The 20,549-nt window shown below is 42.6% G+C and overlaps 4 non-coding genes across 4 annotated transcripts; all 4 read left to right on the top strand.

Annotated features, from left to right (window-relative positions):
• Nucleotides 1-11,139: 11,139 nt before the first annotated feature.
• Nucleotides 11,140-11,214, top strand: Trnas-cga. Its single transcript has one exon. It is a non-coding gene; the product is annotated as a tRNA-Ser (tRNA).
• A 7-nt stretch (nucleotides 11,215-11,221) lies between these two features.
• Trnas-cga lies at nucleotides 11,222-11,296 on the top strand. The gene has a single exon. It is a non-coding gene; the product is annotated as a tRNA-Ser (tRNA).
• A 7-nt stretch (nucleotides 11,297-11,303) lies between these two features.
• Trnas-cga lies at nucleotides 11,304-11,378 on the top strand. The gene has a single exon. It is a non-coding gene; the product is annotated as a tRNA-Ser (tRNA).
• A 7-nt stretch (nucleotides 11,379-11,385) lies between these two features.
• On the top strand, nucleotides 11,386-11,460 carry Trnas-cga. The gene has a single exon. It is a non-coding gene; the product is annotated as a tRNA-Ser (tRNA).
• Nucleotides 11,461-20,549: the final 9,089 nt, after the last annotated feature.

The raw sequence follows: 20,549 nt of genomic DNA, 5'->3' as shown, positions 1-20,549 counted from the left end.
AGTGTGTTATTTGACTTCCGAAAACTGAGTCAAAAAAATGATTCAAATAGCTCTGAGCACTATGGGCCTCAACACCTGAGGTCATCAGTCCCCTAGAACTTAGAACTACTTAAACCTAACTAACCTAAGGACATCACACACATATACCTTTTTCTTTTGGGGCCACATAAAAAATGTTGTGTACAGTGAAAAGATCAGAGACATCAGTCATTTATGGGAAAGAATCGTCGTGGCGGTTAGAACAGTTACACATGAAATGTTGATGATTATGCAGCGAGAAGTGTAATATCGTCTCGACGTGTACAGGACAACAAATGGATCCCATGTTGACGTCAACTAACATTAAAGAAAACTTGAACGAATTCTCTTTCATGGTATGTATTCATTGATGTAATTTTTCAATAATTTCCCCATTAAATTTATACTTAAAACTAGGGAGTTCGTTTTCAAACACCCTGTATAACAAATATTATGCTACTTTAAATTAACGCCTGAAAGTTGTCAGACATTATTTTATTTCTTTCTTTGATTTTCAGACTTTTGTTGAGTGTTTTCTGTCGTGCAACTGTTTTGTTACACAAGTAGCCATTTGAGGTTGCGGTTGTGTGAGCACATGGGAACTGAGAGGGTGACTTTTTCATTCTCTGCTAAGGCAGCATTTCAGAGACATAATTGTCACCACAGATATTTTTCTAAATGCTCCTACGTACACCTATAGCAGTGTCGTCAGTCAGTCGATCAGCAGCTTCATTCCGTTTCACTAGTGTTTATTAGTGTTTCATAGAGTTTTCTGATATGTCATCTTTCATTTCTTATTAGCTACATATTGTTCACATGTACTAAAATCCCAATTTTGCATTTTTCGTCATATAAATGCTGTACTGTATTGATTTTTTAAGGATTCTCTCACCTTTAAGATTTTATTTCATTTCTTTATGTTTGTGTTTGACCTCCATTTATGACACAATTACTTTTAATGTTCGCAAGAACAAACGATGCATATTTCTAAAGCAAAATGCAACAATGTTGCTCAGGAATATATTAGCACGTACTGAAAATAAAGTGATGGTCCATCTGCTTGTTATAATTGCCACGTCACTTACTGTTCTTAACTAGTATCATTTACGGATACTGGAACAAAAATGTCACTTTTTATCGGTAATGTACCAATTTTAATGTCGCTGGGGAAAATAATAAATTTTGCTCTCCAGTTATTTCAGACAGCAGATGTTACTCAGTTTCGAGAACAGCTACATGCTTATTGTCACACTGCAATATCTCTAATGTCATCACACAACAATTTCCATAATGTTGGAATAATGAGCTTTCTTAGACTGAAACATAGTGATTTTTAATTAAGTGTACTAAATTTTAAATTTAAATTCCCACCTTCAACAAAGTTTTTCGTTACTGCAGTTGAACTTATCCTTTAACTAACGAGGCGTGGTCTGTCAGACCGAGCGACAATTTTCGAAATCGCTTTCCAAGATCAGTTCTGGTGGGACGATTCTATGCCCTTCCTGCCCTCCTTAAATCGCGAACCCTACAATATTTTGCTGTTAACATTATTTCCCTCTTTGTTCGTTGTTAAGAAATGCTATAGACATGTGTTGGGATCTCCTGGACCGCACCTAGTAAACACAGCATAGTACAAAATGTAGTCATAGAAACGTGTCAGTTTTAACGATCCTAAGCTTGATGTAATTGTCAGTCGGTTGATGGAGGAAGATGTCAGTAATATAGATCAAGAAATAGACGTAAGAGACGACAATTTTTGAATAGCCAGTGATCATAGTTCTGTTAGTGGAGAATCATATAGAAGTAAAACATAAGGACTATTGTAATTGGGACTTTCCCATTTCTCCAACAAAATACCTAATGTGCTAGTTAAAATCAGATGTGCTCCGAGTCGTGATGAAGGAAAATATAGAACACAGCATTGAATGTCAATTTTGAAGACTTTCTTCTTGTACCTGTGGAGCGCAAATTTTAATGCGCAAGTTTAAACCCTGGAATACAGTTTTATGTGAATATTTACTTGCTACAGGCATACTATAATTTCTCAGAATGTTAAGTTTAGATCTCTAACAGTTCTTTTATGTGCATTACCCAGAATACCGCAAAAAAGTATGGGATTTTGTGTGATAAGAAGTAAAATACTCCATGAGTTATTTAATGGAATAAAATCAAGATGGAGTATTTAAACAACGCTTAAATAAATGTTATATAACTGATTTTAAAAATTTCAAATGGTTTCCATCTTAAAACTTGGTTTACACATGGAGGTCCCAGGCACTCCACCTCGTAGTAAATATTATACAAAATAACGTTGTGTATTGGGGTTTATAACTCAATTGGCGTGTATTTTATATCGGTTTTGCATCATTTTATCGATATTTTCGGTTAATTTTATTGATAATTTCACAGCTGTTTTAGGTCATAAAAATCCAGGTCTTTCAGTTACAGGTCCTTTTCATATCCGTAACCAAACAAGTTCCCACCAGGGGCAGCTGTCGCCGCTGGCTCACCCTTGCAGGCGCCTTGGTATACACAGTGCAGTTACATCGTCTTTACGACTAATATTTTCATTAGTCTCTAAAGAAGTAGAAATACATACTTCACCACAATTTTCTTTGCAAGGAACTACACCTTGTTTTCCATGTCTTTAGTTCATTTCAGATAAATCTTCCAGAAAACCATGAAAAATTACATACTGAACATGGATGCTCTTGGCGATTGTTCATTTAACATGACACCGCCACATAAACCACCATTACAGCTTTCTTTCGGTAACAGCATCACTGGTGAGTGGCACACGTTACACATTCTCCCTTTTATGGTGAGACACTGGTCACCTAAGGGTGAATATTTTCTTTCTGCCATTTTCAGTTGCATACAACTTCAGCTCGCTCATTTCGGCAACAGGAAAAGACAACTCACTCAGAATTACAGGGGTCACACGTTCGAAACCGATCACAGACTGAGAATTGCCAGAGTATTCACATGTTCACACAGAAGTGTCATGAAAGAAAGAAGGAGAAGATCAATTTTTTATACTTTGTTCTAATTATTCCCAGCTAATCACTTTCACAAAGAATACAAAACAAAATGTTCATTCTATGTTGTTAATGCACTACAGTACTTCTTTACAGAACTAAATTATAAAACGAAAACAACGAAATAGGCAATTTAGTACGGGACACATATGATACAATATCATTTCCGCTTTTATCTGATAGGTCTTTTCGCAGACCAGGCGGGATGCGAGGTTGTCTAGAGATTTATCATTGTATCATAGGTACGACTAATTGAGTACCATGTCAAGCGAGCCAGCCCTTTCTTATTTACATGTGTTATCTTCACAAAGAGTTCCATGCTCAGAACCACATTATCAATTCCAAGCTCACAAAAGTTATCCCACGAATAAGAGGAAAAATGTATGACTAACTACCATACTGGCTAATGTATCGTGCGTGTTGCTAACTACCACAGTAAAATACGTGGAGCGTCGTAAAGAGACTGTTACTACTATGGATGAAGTGTTTTGAACTTTTGTTAGTTCCTAAGAGTACGAAATACACACTGTTTGAAGAATAGCAGAACGTTAGGGTGCTGACGATCTCGTTAACTTCGTATTCATTCCGCTGGACGTGCGTCATAAACCAGTTGGGGCGTAAGATTGGTCCTGTCTTCACCGCAGGCGCTAAAACTACTTAGTTGAGAGCGTGCTTTATAAGTTGATATGTATCCCGCAAGACGTACCACATACATCTGTTTTCCTTTAAGTTTGGATTTTCGTGCACCACAGGTGTCGCAAACGTAAAGTTGTCTTTCACTGGTCACTCTCAGCCAATGACGTAATGGTTCAAATGGCTCTGAGCACTATGGGACTCAACTGCTGAGGTCATTAGTCCCCTAGAACTTAGAACTAGTTAAACCTAACTAACCTAAGGACATCACAAACATCCATGCCCGAGGCAGGATTCGAACCTGCGACCGTAGCGGTCTTGCGGTTCCAGACTGCAGCGCCTTTAACCGCACGGCCACTTCGGCCGGCGCCAATGACGTAATCGCTATATGCCGTGCTCAGAGTTATGTTGACAACATACTTTTTGATCATAACAAATAAGTCGAAAAATACCGTACATATGACGTAAGAAACAGTGAAAATTAGTATCACAATCAATTCCACAGTAATCGCTCAAGCAAAAGAATAGTTGATAGGAAGCGCATCGTCACACCTATGCAGACGTTCCGTCTGTGCTTGTCGTATCATTACAATAATGTCCAGAAGGAAAGACTTTCCTGATATTAAGCAACAATTATTTGTCTAAATCACAAACTAGATACCAACTTCTTAGGCCATCGCCAGGTGACAGCTCAATGTCACAGCCGCAAATAGAATAACGTGCAACTTAGAGATATAAAGTTGGTGTGGAAGTTCGTTGAGTTTTTCTTTTGCATTTTGGTGTACCAGTTGCTATGGTTTTATTTATGGACTGTCATTTTTTTTATTTGTTATTCATGACTGCTGTTTAATCTTCCATACTGTGGACGCTAGAAAATGCAAGTGGAAGAAATCGGAACACTTCCGACATTTTCTTCTGTATGACTTCAGTAGAGGGATGACAGCAGCGGAGCCTGCTAGAAAGATTTGAAACGCGTATGAGGTTAATGCTATTGGACAGAGCAAAACAAGAAAGTGGCTTTATAGATTTAAGGAGGATCGTTTTGACATTTGTGACTCTTCACGTTCTTCAAAACCTTCGTGATTTGAAGAAGATCGCTTAAACGCATTAATCCACAATAATCCCTGTCAATGTACTCGAGAACTGGCATCATTCCACCACTGTCCGTCATTTGCATGCAATGTGGAAGGTTCAAAAATAGGGTTTGTGAGAACCGCATCCTCTAAGCCGAAATCACAGAACTCAATGGGTGGCCATGTGCGCATCTTTAGCTGCCCGTCATCAACTGGCTCGTGAACAACACCGACCATTCCTATCCTGTGCCGTTACTGGTGACGAGAAATGGTGTCTTTATGCTAACGTAAGGGAAAGAAGTGAGTGGTTAGACCCAGGAAAAGCAACAACTCCCTGTACAAAGAGCTGCACACATTCACAAAAGATAATGTCATGCTTCTGGTAGAACAGTTACCATGTGGTGTTCAAAATGGTTCAAATGGCTCTGACCACTATGGGACTCAACTGCTGTGGTCATTAGTCCCCTAGAACTCAGAACTACTTAAACCTAACTAACCCAAGGACATCACACACATCCATGCCCGAGGCAGGATTCAAACCTGCGACCGCAGCAGTCGCACGGCTCCGGACTGCGCGCCTAGAACCGCGAGACCACCGCGGCCGGCCCATGTGGTGTCCCACATATTGCTTCCCCGAGGTGTAACCATCGCTACTGGCATTGAATGTCAACAACTGAGACGCCTTGCAGAGGCAATCCAAAAACAACGACCAGGAGGACTGCGTGAAGTGACGCCAATCCACGATAACGCCCGACCGCATCGTGCTTGACTGATAAAACTACTATACAGCAGTTGTGTCGGGAAGTCATTCCACACTCATCTAATTCACCTGATCTTGCACCTACAGATTTTCACGTTCTCCGCTCTCTATCGAACAACCTTCAAGGAATTTCCTTTCCGGATGAAAATGCGACGAGTTCTTCACCTCAGCACTACGTCATTTCTACAATCACGGAGTACTTACCGCAACGTTGGACCACTATTGTAAGTAGCGAAGGAGAATGTATTATTGATGGCTAAAGTCTCTGTTATGTGTATCGGCCGTGTTAATTCAACTTATTGAAAACCGCTAGTATGTATTTCTACATGTTTAGAGACTAATGAAAATATTATTCGTAAAGACAATGTAAGTGTACTGTGTATACCAAGGCGCCTGCAAGAGTGAACCAGTCTAGTAAACAATACTTGCCTTTAAATATGCTACACGAAGAAGAAACGCAGATGATAAACGGGTATTCATTGAACAAATACATTATACTAGAACTGATATTACATTTTCACGCAATTTTGGTGCATAGATCCCGAGAAATCAGTACTCAGAACAACCACCTCTAGCCGTAATAACGGCCTTGATACGCCTGGGCATTGAGTCAAACAGAGGTTGGATGGCGTGTACAGGTAGAGCTGCCCATGCAGCTTCAACACGATACCACAGTTCATCAAGAGTAGTGACTGGAGTATTGTTACGAGACAGTCGCTCGGCCACCATTAACCAGACGTTTTCAGTTGGTGAGAGATCTGGAGAATGTGCTGGCCAGGACAGCAGTCGAACATGTTCTGTATCCAGAAAGGCCCGTAAAAAATGTTCAAATTTGTGTGAAATCTTATGGGATTTAACTGCTAAGGTCATCAGTCCCTCAGCTTCCACACTACTTAACCTAAATTATCCAAGGACAAACACACACACCCATGCCCGAAGGAGGACTCGAAACTCCGCCGGGATCAGCCGAGGCCCGTACATAACATGCAACATGCGGTCGTGCTTTATCCTGCTGAAATGTAGGGTTTCGCACGAATCGAATGAAGGGTAGAGCCACGGGTCGTAACACATCTGAAATGTAACTTCCACTGTTCAAAGTGCCGTCAGTGCGAACAAGAAGTGACCGAGACGTGTAACCAATGGCACCCCATACCATCACGCCGGGTGATGCGCCAGTATGGCGATGAGAAATACACGCTTCCAATGTGCGTTCACCGTGATGTCGCCAAACACAGATGCGACCATCATGATGCTGTAAACCGAACCTCGATTCATTCGAAAAAATTACATCTTGCCATTCGTGCACCCAGGTTCGTCGTTAAGTACACCATCCCAGGAGCTCCTGTCTGTGATGCAGCGTCAAGGGCAACCGCAGCCATGGTCTCCGAGCTGACAGTCCATGCTGCTGCAAACGTCGTCGAACTGTTCGTGCAGATGGTTGTTGTCTTGCAAACGTCCCCATCTGTTGACTCAGGGATCGAGACGTGGCTGCACGATCCGTTACAGCCATGCGGATAATATGCCTGTCATCTCGACTGCTAGTGATACGAGGCCGTTGGGATCCAGCACGGAGTTCCGTATTACCCTCATGAACCCACCGATTCCATATTCTGCTAACAGTAATTGGATCACGACCAACGCAAGCAGCAATGTCGCGATACGGTAAACCGCAATCGCGATTGGCTACAATCCGACATTTATTAAAGTCGGAAGCGTGATAGTACGCATTTCTCCTCCTTACATGAGGCATCACAACAACGTTTCACCAGGCAACGGCCGTCAACTGCTGTTTGCGTATGAGAAATCGGTGGGAAACTTTTCTCATGTCAGCACGTGGTAAGTGTCGCCACCGGTGCGAACCTTGTGTGAATGCTCTGAAAAGCTAATCATTTGCATATCACAGCATCTTCTTCCTGTCGGTTAAATTTCGCGTCTGTAGCACGTCATCGTCGTGGTGTAGCAATTTTAATGGTCAGTAGTGTATTATAAATTTAACACTTCTACGTCCAAGGACCGTTTTACGATCCCGTAAATAGTAGTGGGTGAATATAAGGATAGTTTTCAATATTAGTGTGGTGTTCTGTGAAACACCGACTGATGACTTGGTTTCATCTGTGCCTACTGCCCGCCCTCTTATCTCCCACACCCCATGCAGAATATGTATGTCATTTTGCAATTATTTGTTTTGTTTGAATAGTTAATAATGAAATGGTTTGAAATGTGGATTGTTTATGGGCCTGAGCACACGTATTTCGAGGTGGCGATTACGTTAGCTGAAGTTATACTGTTTCGTTTGTATGTATTTTGAACTCATTATGGCGAAGAGTAGGAAGCACATGTGTCAGCCCCCAACCCAGGCCATATAGTTCGAAGTCTGCGAAAAAGATTATGAAGAAAAATTAAATTACACTGAGGAGTGAAACAAGATGTTCATGCAAAGCGCAATGTTCATATTTTCACCATGGTCCGTTAAATACTGAGTCCTCAATATCTCCGTTTTCCTGGCAGTGTGAACTGCCATAATATTAGCAAAATAGTCTCCTCGGTCTTGAGCGTAGATTTTGTGAATGAAAAGTTTAAAATGATGACCAGTTCATTGTTCTGGGACAAAATAAGACAAACGCTAAATTTAAAAAATTGCAGTGATTCATCAACATTTTAGTAAGCGTTCAAAGTAGGAGCTGTTGATGTTAGAAAATGAGATGTGTGATGTATTCAGGAAACTCAGTGTGAAACGCCTAAAAACTATGAAACCTATGCCATTGGAATGTGGAATGTAGAGGCGGCAACACTACGTCGAAAATAAATATCGATTTATGTCATTTTAGATTTGCCCAGCGTGGCAAAATCTTTAATATTTTACGGGTATTCAGATTGATGGCGTAATCCTGAAGGCGCGATATTTCGGCCAGCCTAGTTCTTGATGTCTTGAGATTTTCCAGCGCCAAGTTCTTCATGAGGAAAGCCTGAGGATGTCAAGAAGTCGCCGGCCGAGGTAGCCGAGCGGTTCTAGGCGCTACAGTCTGGAACCGCCCACCGCTACGGTCGCAGGTTCGAACCCTACCTTGGGGATGGGCGTGCGTGATGTCGTTAGGTTAGTTAGGTTTAAGTAGTTATAAGTTCTAGGGGACTGCTGACCTCAGAAGTTAAGTCCCACAGTGCTCAGAGCCATTTGACTGGCCGAAATGTCGCGCATTTGGACGACGGCACTCGGCTGAATACTCGAGAAATATTGAAGACACATGGCTTTATTTTTGTGAAGAAATTGACAAAGTAGGGTATATTAGGGTTTTACAACATATCTTAAAGACATTTTATTCCAGAATTACTTAAAACGACCAGTAATAAAGTATCTTTCTTGTACTCATGCTGATACTGCCATAAACAGCGTTCTTAAAGCAAAAGCTGCCACCTAATAGGAGCATTCAGAAACCAAGACAAGTTATGCTCAAAAAGCGCGTGGTGCAGAGTATATGACGCAGCTGAGCACAACGACTTTATTTTATTCGCTGTGCTAGAACAATATTGAAGTAAGATGTAGGATACATGTTACATAAAGACTGAGGAGAATGGGTGTCCGAGATCGTATCTTCTCGGAATTATTAGACGTTTCCCTCCTCATTTTTTATTTTATTTGTTTAAATACACATGATAGAGTAACTTCAAGACGAGATATGTGACACAACAGAACTACATTCGAGGGACATACTTTTGAAATTATCTAAACACTGAGATAGCGCCGAAATAGAACCACTTTGCAGCAAGTACCAGCTTCTCACTCAACACTGATGCCGGCGGTTGTTGTGATCCAGTCGAGGACAGAGGTGACTCTGGTGTATCCAGCGGGGTCCCAGCTGCGTCACAGCCCGTGGTTGGGACAAAGCTGGCCACGCCAATCTGCTTGAAACCTCCATTGGTCTCGAGAACAAGGGCACTGCCGAAATCACCCTGCAATGCAGACAGTTATTTCCTTACACTTCCGCTGAAAATACGTGCCTTGGACAGTGTAAAAATTAAACCAGGAGCTCTGGATGACTCTTCAAAATCTGTGTGTTTACTGATGACACAAGTGTGCTGTTGGAAGACACAAACCCGCCCGTACCAGCCAGTGGATAATGTAACAGCCTGACAAATGGTTCCCAACAAACAGTTTTCTCTTCTATGTGTTTCCAGGTATCACAGATAGAGATCAGTGTATTGTATCGAGCAGATGGACATGTACTGGCATGGAGACAACCTCATGAATCCAGGACAATGTATGCCAGCAGGGGACTGTTTTAGCAGGGGGAGGCTCTGTAATGGTGTGGGCCGTGTGCAGTTGGAGTGATATGGAACCCCTGATAACTCTAGATTCTGGCAGGTAACACGTATGTAAGCATCCTGTCTGATCACCCGCATCCATTCATGTCCATTGTGCATGCCGACGGACGTGGCAAATTCCAGTAGGACAATCCAACACCCCACCGTCCAGAATTGTTGCAGAGTGGCTTCAGGAACATTCTTCTGAGTTTAAACACTTGCGCTGGTCACCATACTCTCCAGATATGAACATTATTGAGCATATGTTGGATGCCTTGCAACGTGCTGTTCAGAAGAGGTCTCCACCCTCTCGTACTCTTACGGATTTACGGGCAGCCCTAAGGGATTCGTGGTGTCAGTTCCCTCCAGCACTACTTCAGACATTATTCGAGTCCATGCCACGTCGTGTTGCAGCACTTCTGCGTGCTCTCGTGGACCCTACACAGTATCAGGCAGGTATACCAATTTCTTTGGATCTTCAGTGTATGTAGTAATGAAGCTGTGCAAGTTTTAAGATAACATTTTAAAGTTTAAAGTCGTACGGAGTTAAAACGGATACAGTTCAGAGGCGACCATCTACCATCGGTTACTCTTCAACTAACAACAAGAAAATAATTTTATACTCATAAAAAGTAGTGGCTGAGTACTGCTGACAACGCTAGAAGCAGTTTTGGTGTAATCGTTCCCTTCGTAGTCTGCACCGAGAATATATAAATAACGAGGTGTCTGTACTTGGGAAATTACTCGATCGTTGGCAGTCATACGAGAATGTGCTATGCTCTTTAGTGATTCTCTTCGCGTCCGCTTAATTCTCGGATGGCGTTCATAATGCCTGATATTGTTCCGTTTCGGTAGAATGATATATTACGTAAAACTGGTATAACTGAGAAAAAGTGAACCTATTGGATTACGAATTTTCTAAGAAACCCGTGTTTTGTTCTCCGTTCTTTGGGCCACCCGCTGTATTAGAGAAAACCATATGGCAAGTGCGCGAGATTATTCTCCACTTTTAAAACGGGCAATTGACTTTTCGTAAAAGGGCAGTAGAAATGGTATATGAACTGTTTCGAGTGTTGAGTACGATCGACAAGTTTGAATGATTTTTATACTTACTAGTAGGAAGGCTAGGAGACAAGGTAGTGGCTGAATTGAAGCTGTGAGGACGGGTCGCTCAGTTGGTAGAGCACTTGCCCGCGAAAGGCAAAGAGTTCGAGTCTCGGTCCGGCACACAGTCGTGCTTGGGTAGCTCAGTTGGTAGAGCACTTGCCCGCGAAAGGCAAAGGTCCCGAGTTCGAGTCTCGGTCCGGCACACAGTCGTGGTTGGGTAGCTCAGTTGGTAGAGCACTTGCCCGCGAAAGGCAAAGGTCCCGAGTTCGAGTCTCGGTCCGGCACACAGTCGTGGTTGGGTAGCTCAGTTGGTAGAGCACTTGCCCGCGAAAGGCAAAGGTCCCGAGTTCGAGTCTCGGTCCGGCACACAGTCGTGGTTGGGTAGCTCAGTTGGTAGAGCACTTGCCCGCGAAAGGCAAAGGTCCCGAGTTCGAGTCTCGGTCCGGCACACAGTCGTGGTTGGGTAGCTCAGTTGGTAGAGCACTTGCCCGCGAAAGGCAAAGGTCCCGAGTTCGAGTCTCGGTCCGGCACACAGTCGTGCTTGGGTAGCTCAGTTGGTAGAGCACTTGCCCGCGAAAGGCAAAGGTCCCGAGTTCGAGTCTCGGTCCGGCACACAGTCGTGCTTGGGTAGCTCAGTTGGTAGAGCACTTGCCCGCGAAAGGCAAAGGTCCCGAGTTCGAGTCTCGGTCCGGCACACAGTCGTGCTTGGGTAGCTCAGTTGGTAGAGCACTTGCCCGCGAAAGGCAAAGGTCCCGAGTTCGAGTCTCGGTCCGGCACACAGTCGTGCTTGGGTAGCTCAGTTGGTAGAGCACTTGCCCGCGAAAGGCAAAGGTCCCGAGTTCGAGTCTCGGTCCGGCACACAGTCGTGCTTGGGTAGCTCAGTTGGTAGAGCACTTGCCCGCGAAAGGCAAAGGTCCCGAGTTCGAGTCTCGGTCCGGCACACAGTCGTGCTTGGGTAGCTCAGTTGGTAGAGCACTTGCCCGCGAAAGGCAAAGGTCCCGAGTTCGAGTCTCGGTCCGGCACACAGTTTTAATCTGCCAGGAAGTTTTATACGTTCTGCTTGTGAACACTGACCGTAGCGCACACTAACATTAAACGACGGGCAGACTTTTATTTATCGTCGTGGTTCCTGCCACCTTTGCCTTATTGTTAGAGAGCTATGACGTTTTACTTCAGTTTAGGCGAGCTGAGAAGTGGTCCTGTGGAAGGAAGAGTATGGACAGTACCTTCATCATCGCTTTCTGCGTGTTCACACATATAGTTTTAAGGCCATTGTAAAAGTGTGTGGTATCCAAAAATCGCACAACACTACCACACATTTCAACTTATAAATTAGAGAACAAATACCATAAATATCACCCACCGCGCCACGCGTTCTAGCATCTGCAAAATGCGCCGTCTATTCAACTGACTGGTAAAAAATCAGTTAATTAATTTTTTATGTTAAAGGTGTGAAACTCAGTGTTGTGAAAACATTCTATGGCGGAAGTATCTATCTGTGAGACTGATTCGCGCTTGAGGGACCACGCTGCATTAAATGTGCACAACGGATTAAATTAATTCTTTAGAAGTTTGTGAGTCCCTAGCAGTAAAACTGAAGTTGGTGTGTTAATAATTATTTTATTCAAAAACGTTGATCATGATAGAGGGTTAGTTAACTATGTTCGTCATTCTTTCGTCCAGCCTCGTTGTCAGTCTTGTAGTGACTAGGAAGCCTGCATACTCGGTTCGCTAGAGAAACAATCGAACAACTCGTATTAATGGGTTTTATCACAATTAATGAAATACATTACTTTGGCAATTACATAGAAGTCGGTCGCGGCGATTGTGTGCTCTTCACATAGGGACCGCTGGTATCGCGTTGTCATCCTGGAAGGGAGGTCGGTCAGTGTGCGATTGGCTGACTCCTCCTCACAGCCTTCCCTTCTCTGTCACTGGACCGACTGGTGTACCGGCGCTGACTGTACGCCGTAACAATCATAAGCATGATGTTGAGACTGAATTTTTTTATAAAAGTGTAAATGCACAAAAAAATTGCAAAAGACATAAAATGAAATTACTTGGTGCGCAATTGAACAATGATTACGATGAAACTGAGATAATCCAAAAAAGGGTTAGCAAAGATAACTGGCGGGTGTTCGGTATTTGCTAAACACAATTTCCCTTTGCTAACGATTTTACTGCAACCTGCCTGCCAGTTAAGAACAGTCATTGTGAGTGTCAGAAGAGAAACTGGAGTCGCCCATGCAACTGTGACAGTTCCATCGAACTTGGGAGAGCTAAACCGAAGGTGATGGTGGATCCCCTAATTTCCACTGATCCTAATGTTCCGGCGCTGCGAAGTACTCGCACCATACTCGTTGATGTGACGTGAGCAGACAGTTGACGGCGAAGCTGGCTGCCGGCAAGTGTGCCGCTACAGCTGTGCTGCTGGGAGCTGCCTTCCAGGTCTGCCATCCCTGTTGAGAGCAACACCTACGGCCTCCTACCACCCCTGAAACTAGAGTCCATTCTCGTTCCGCGTCTGAAGACCAATTCTCATTTCTTAGAAATTAAAACCAACGCTGTCTGCGTTTCGCTCATAGAAAACTCTATGTACCAATCTTTAAAAAGTATCTCTGTACGGTGACTTGTTTTCGAACGCGCGAGAGTGTTCAGATGTGGTCTACTGCGAGCATTCGGCCAGAGGAGGCATTCGGATGGAAGCCAAATAGTGTACTGAAGTTGTCGATCAAGTGTCGAGGTAATACTGGATAGTAATCGGCAAGTACGTGATGTAGTCCAAGACTGAAGCTTTCGTGAAAGTTCAAGTTGTATTCGAATCCCGTCGCGTGACTTCGTTACTATAACTCAATACTAGCTTTCCACAAAGGATATAATGAATTAATAGCGTCAACTCAATCCATAGTGCTTAACGGGTAATAGCACTATATAATTTACAAAAACTTATTTTTATCGGCTTAAAAACTCTTCTAAAATACGAGGCAACCCCTGAATAAAAATTTGTTCTACGGAATTCGGAGTTTCTTCTATAGCCTCTAGGATGACCGGAAGCGGACTGCCTGCGCCAACTCGATTCCCCCTTGTAGTGTCTGGGTACAGCCAGAAGCATTTCGGAACAATAATATATTAGCTTGGCGTCAGCAAACGTCAGTACCTGTACGAAAAAGACAGCTCTTTCGCTTCGAGTCTTGATTTTTGTGTGCAGTACTGACTTTTGATAGTTTGTTTTTGTCTTCATGGTAAACCCTTTTGTATTTCAAGCAACAACAATTGGTAAGAAGGTGTATCCGGGTAGAAAAGACACGAAAGCATCGTATACAACGTGGCGTCGGCGCAGTATGTCATCAAAACCTCCAAATAACAGATGTGAGTCCGGGAGCAGTTCGGAGGGAGTCAGTGACTCTGGTAAGAAACTGAGAGTCAGTGACCAGGAGTCTGATGTGAATTACGCATTGAGCTATGTGATTGTAAATTTTCTTGCCGTTTTCTCTGTTATTTCTCACCACGTGAAATATAAAACGCGCATTATAGACATCATGTTCCAAGAACAAAGTCGCCGAGGCTTATGCTTCACAATAATTATTGCTTCTCCAAACAGCCCCGAAGTTGTTATGCCAAGTAGTAAGATATTACGAAAAGTATATGAAATCAACGTCGAATCGTCCTAGCAATGTGCCTGCTTGGACTACGGCTAACCGGAATTGTAAAGTTTGGTGCGTTCATGAAAGCGTGACCACCGATATTACCGTCGGTCTCTCCAGAATGAGATTTTCACTCTGCAGCGGAGTGTGCGCTGATACGAAACTTCCTGGAAGATTGAAACCGTGCGCCGGACCGAGGCTCGAACTCGGGACCTTTGCCTTTCGCGGGCAAGTACTCTGCCAACTGAGCTACCCAAGCACGACTGACGCTCCGTCCTCACAGATTTACTTCTGCCAGTACCTCGTCTCCTACCTTCCAAACTTTACAGAAGCTCTCCTGCGAACCTTGCAGAACTAGCACTCCTGAAAGAATGGATAGTGGGGAGACATGGCTTAGCCACAGCCTAGGGAGAATTTCCAGAGTGAAATTTTCACTCTGCAGCGGAGAGTGGGCTGAAATGAAACCATCGATCTTTGATAATGTGATAGAAATGTTTCCGATCGCAACGCAAACAGTACGGCAGGCTGTCCAAGGATAGCAGATTAATGCTAAAAGATTTCTAAAAGTTGAATTTTCTTCATTTTTTTCTTGCATATAACATTAAAAAACTTCAAACGAGTCTTTCTTCGAATATGATTTTTCAAAACGGCACGCAGCACAACTCCAAAGATTTTCAGTCCTTGTGTTTCAAAATTTAACCACATCATTAAAAACATTTCAAAGAGAACCACATAGGGGATTTTCAATTAGTTAATTAAAACAATATTTATTAACAAATGTCATCCTCTCTTGGGGAAAATTGAAGAAAGAAAAGAGTCAAGGAAACGCTTTTTTAGGCCATTACAGTGAACTTCACCCAAGGAATCATCAAATGTAATGATATAAGGATATAAGATGAACATCAGCAAAAGCAAAACGCGGACAATGGAATGTAGTCGAATTAAATCGAGGGATGCTGCAGGAATTAGATTAGGAAATGAGACGTTTAACCCTCTAACGGTAAGGTGAAGTTTCCTGACATAAACGGTAAGGTGGGGTTGGATCAGACCCCACCCTCCAAATAGCGATTTTTCGGGGTAAAATAAAAAATGAATAATGGGTAAAAGTTTTATTATCAATTAAACACATATAATATTTGTTATAACAACAAGTTTTTTTTATTTTTATAGTCAGTAAGTAAGAATATAAAGTACTTTGGAAAAAAATAGTAACTTGATTACAAAAAAATACCTTAATAAAAATATTCTCTATAAAATTATTGTAAACATAGTAAAAATCAATAGATCAGTCATCAACTAGGAACTTGAGTGCTTTAGAAATTCTAAAGATAGGAACTAAATGAGAAACATCTCTTACTAACTGTAGAAAATAATTATAGTGTCAGCAGTTTCGAAATATAAAGTTCTCAATAATAAATGGCTTTGTACACATAATGTAATAGGAACAAATAATAAATATATGATGTTATCCTGAAAACGATCACATACAGCCCTGAAAATACATATTTGGCACAATTTATCACATCTCAGTTTCTTTACAGCCAGGGCATATAATAACTTTATGCTCCCCACATATAGAACGATTACACTTACTACAAAAAGCATTCCCCTTCCTATCTTTTGATCTGTCACAAAAATCACATCTTCTTTTCTTTAGTGGCTGTGTTTGGGTAGACTTGTCTAATTCGATTGGTTCTTTTTCTAAAAGTTTTCAAATAGACGAACGGAGCTCACAGGGAAGATATGCGTTATTCAACCTCTTTTCCATAAGAGGTTTTGTCAAAGAGAGCGCAAGATTTTTGAGAAATGATATTCTCGCGTCATTTGAAAAGGTGTCCATTTTGCTGTTGCTTTTGTAAATGATAAAACTATTTATAGCAGCGATGTCTAAAATAGCATAAAAGTACCGCATCGGCCATCTTCTCGATTCTCTTTTTGTGGTCCTGCTGTGGCAAAGCATATCTAATACATCGACCCCTACTTTAGTTAGATGGTAGAACTCCAGAATTTCAGGCTTATTTGATTTTTCATTTATATCTCCAGAGAAGTGCATAGACGATATCAGGTTTCCTCTTTATTCTGTTGTCCTTGCCAGTGTATGGAATGCCACGCAAAAAATAGAATGCCCTTGCGTCGCATAGTGACATTATTTTCAACCCATATTTGTCGGGTTTCGATGGGATATACGTTTTGAATGGACAGGCACCCCGAAATCTCAGTAGAGTCTTGTGACATATTCAGATGGACTATATTTTTTTTCACTGTTACATTCAAACATGTCCCACACTTCTCTGAAAGCCGCAAATTTGTCGTTGATTTTTCTGGCCTGTCTGGTGGCTTTATCATCGAAGCGCAGTTTTTCTAGAAGAAACGCAAACCTTTTCTTGCACATAGTGCAACGGAATACCGGAGGTCCATAGGTTGCTGAGAACATCTCATCTACACTAAGCACAGAATTTTTTAGGACACCACTCATGAAGAGGAGGCCCATCAACCCCTTTATTTCAACGGTCTCTGTTGGTGAATGAAACCGCTGGACCGTATTGTACTTTTGCATAGATTTCTCGATTTCAAGATTTGTGTACAAAACAATTTTTTCTATAATTTTAGAATCTATAAATAACAAAAGTATTTCCAATTCACTAGTGACCCCCCTTGCTTCCCCACGTGGACCAGGGAGATGAGTAATAATGTTTGACGTTGGTGTCCTAGAAAATTTTGAATGGATGGGTTTCTTGGTCCATATTGCCTCTAAGTCTTTACCTAGCTCAAAATTTCTCTCATCATCTACATCTGAATGAGAATTATCAAACTCGACTGCTCCTGCCGCACAATGAAATGCATCATCCTCGTCATCAGTATTAGATAATACATGATCCTCGGTTTCTGAACACTTTTCAGCATCGATATTGTCGCCATCCTCTTACTCAGCCTCCTGTTGGATAAACTCGTTGTATATCTCCTCTGGAGTTCTAAGGAGATGATGCGCCTTTTTAGTAAGATACTAGAAGAGAAAAGAAAACTCAGATGTAATATAAACATCAATATGCGGTTGAATCCTCCCCACAAAAGAAACTAATAAGTGTGACGTAAACTGTAAGGTGGGGTCGGATCCAACCCGAGCGCGGGAAATGTAGGTTTTGGATAGAGAGGGTAGCTGCAGGACACTCACCAGACTGACGTGGCCTCCTCGGCGTTCTCGGGACGACTGGCTGGTAGGGTAGCTGGAACCACGGCGCTCTCAGAAAAGGGAGTGGGCAGTTATAAACAAAACGCTGGGGTCGGATCCAACCCCAACCTTACCGTTAGAGGGTTAAAGTAGTAAATGAGTTTTACTATTTGGGGAGGAAAATAACCGATGATGGTCGAAGTAGAGAGGATATAAAACGTAGTCTGGCAATGGCAAGGAAAGCGTTTCTGAAGAAGAGAAATTTGTTAACATGGAGTATAGATTTAAGTGTCAGGAAGTCGTTTCTGAAAGTATTTGTATGGAGCGTAGCCATGTATGTAAGTGAAACGTGGACGATAAATAGTTTAGACAAGAAGAGAATAGAAGCTTTCGAAATGTGGTGCCACAGAAGAATGCTGAAGACTAGATGGGTAGATCACATAACTAATGAGGAGGTATTGAATAGAACTGGAGAGATTTGTGGCACAACATGACTAGAAGAAGGGATCGGTTCTTAGGGCATAATCTGAGTCATCAAGGGATCACCAGTTTAGTATTGGAGGGCAGCTTGGAGGGTAAAAATCGTAGAGGGAGACCAAGAGATGAATAAGCAGACTAAGGAGGATGTAGGCTGCAGTAGGTACTGGGAGATGAAGAAGCTTGCACAGAATAGAGTAGCATGGAGAGCTGCATGAAACCAGTCTCTGGACTGAAGACCACAACAACAACAATGATGAAAGAATCTGTCATCGGCAAGGCGAGCAGGAATTATGAGTGAAAGAGGATCACAGTTCGTACAGAATACACAATTATTGTCCGCCATGTGCCGATAAGCATCTCACTTGGACACTGGATGGGCTGCCCTTCTGTTTTCCTCCTGGCACTAGAGATAGGACGTGCAACAGGAATGTGGGTGAGAGGCACTCAAGATACGGACGGACAAAAACCGCGAGCCGATAACGGCACGGCTGGGCCGCAGTTCAGGCCCCAGATGAGCTGTTTTTGGCCCGCTGTCGAGGCCACACACGAGGAAACAAAGTGTCACAGCGAAGCAGCTCACCATCGTAACGTCTCTAGTGGACAGGGGAAGTGGGTGGAGGCCCTCAAGATACGGACGCACAAAAACCGCGAGCCGATAACGACAAGGCTGGCCGTTAGTTTAGGCCCACATCTGGTACCCCTTCTTCCCCGATCCATTCGCGCATGTCGCGTCGATGCACTTCCGTATTAACTCTAACTTGACGGGCTTTCCCGTTGTATTCATTGTGCAAAGTGTACACTGACGGAAACAAAATCGCAACACCAAGAAATAATTAATACAGTATCTTATAAGATAGATTAAGGAAGGCCAAACCTACGTTTCTACCATTTGTAGACTTAGAGAAGGCTTTTGACCATGTTAATAGCAATACTCTCTTTCAAACTCCGAAGGTGGAAAGAATCAAATACAGCTGTTTACAATATGTACAGAAACCAGCTGGCAGTTACAACAGTCGAGGGGCATGATAGCGAATCAGTGGTTGGGAAGGGAGTGAGACAGGGTTGTAGCCTCTCCCCAATGTTATTCTGTCTGTATGTCGAGCACGCAGTAAAGGGAACAAAAGAAATATTTGGAGCAGGAATTAAAATCCATGGTGAAGAAATAAAAATCTCAAGGTTTATCGATGACATTGTAACTCTATCAGAGACAGCAAAGGACCTGGTAGAGAAGTTGAACGGAATAGTTAGTGTCTTGAAAGGAGGATATAAGATGAACATCAACAAAAGCAAAATGTAATGGAATGTAGTTTAATTAAATCAGGTGATACTGAGACAATTAGATTATGAAAAGAGACACTTAAAGCAGTGGATAAGTATTGCTATTTCGGAACCAAAGTAACTGATAATGGTCGAAGTAGAGACGATATAAAATTTAGACTGGCAATGGCAAAGAAAGCCTTTTTGAAGAAGAGAAATTTGTTAACATCGAGTATAGATTTAAGTATGTGGAAGTCTTTTTCGAAAGCATTAGTATGGAAGTGAAACATGGACGATAATTAGTTTAGACAAGAAGACAAGCTATCGAAATGTGTTGCTACAGAAGAATGCTGAAGATTAGATGGGTAAACCGCGTAACTAATGAGGAGGTACTGATTAGAATTGGGGTGAAGAGAAATTTGTGGCAAAACTTGACTAGAAGAATGGATCGATGGGGGTAGGAGATGTTCAGAGGCATCAGGGCATCATCAGTTTAGTATTGGAGGGAGTGTGGAAGATAAAAATTGTAGAGGGAGCCGAAGAGATAAACACACTAAGCAGATTCAGAAGGATGTAGGCTGCAATAGTTACTTGTAGATGAAGAAGCTTGCACAGGATAGAGCAGCATGGAGGGCTGCATCAAACCAGTCTCTGGACTGAAGACCACAACAACAATGAAATTTCAGTTTTACATCCGTCCAGGTAACATATGTAAGTGATTAACGCTGTAAGACCACAGGTTAATGTAAGCTGGGGCAGTATGGTTCAAATGGCTCTGAGCACTATGGGACTTAACATCTGAGGTCATCAGTCCCCTAGAACTTAGAACTACTTAAACCTAGCCAACCTAAGGACATCACATACATCCATGCCCGAGGCAGGATTCGAACCTGCGACCGTAGCGGTCGCACGGTTCCAAACTGAAGTGCCTAGAACGGCTCGGCCACATCGGTGGGCCGGGGAAGTATGTGGACAATACGTAGAGAATCTTGGCCAAATGTTATCTTGTTGGAAAGCAACCCCTGGGATGCTGCTCACGAATGGCAGCACAATGGGTCGTATCACGGGACT

This window comes from Schistocerca piceifrons, chromosome 9 (assembly GCF_021461385.2).
Source record: "Schistocerca piceifrons isolate TAMUIC-IGC-003096 chromosome 9, iqSchPice1.1, whole genome shotgun sequence".
NCBI lineage: Eukaryota > Metazoa > Arthropoda > Insecta > Orthoptera > Acrididae > Schistocerca > Schistocerca piceifrons.
Note: the sequence above shows the minus strand (reverse complement) of the source record. Positions and strands in the feature narration are given on the sequence as shown.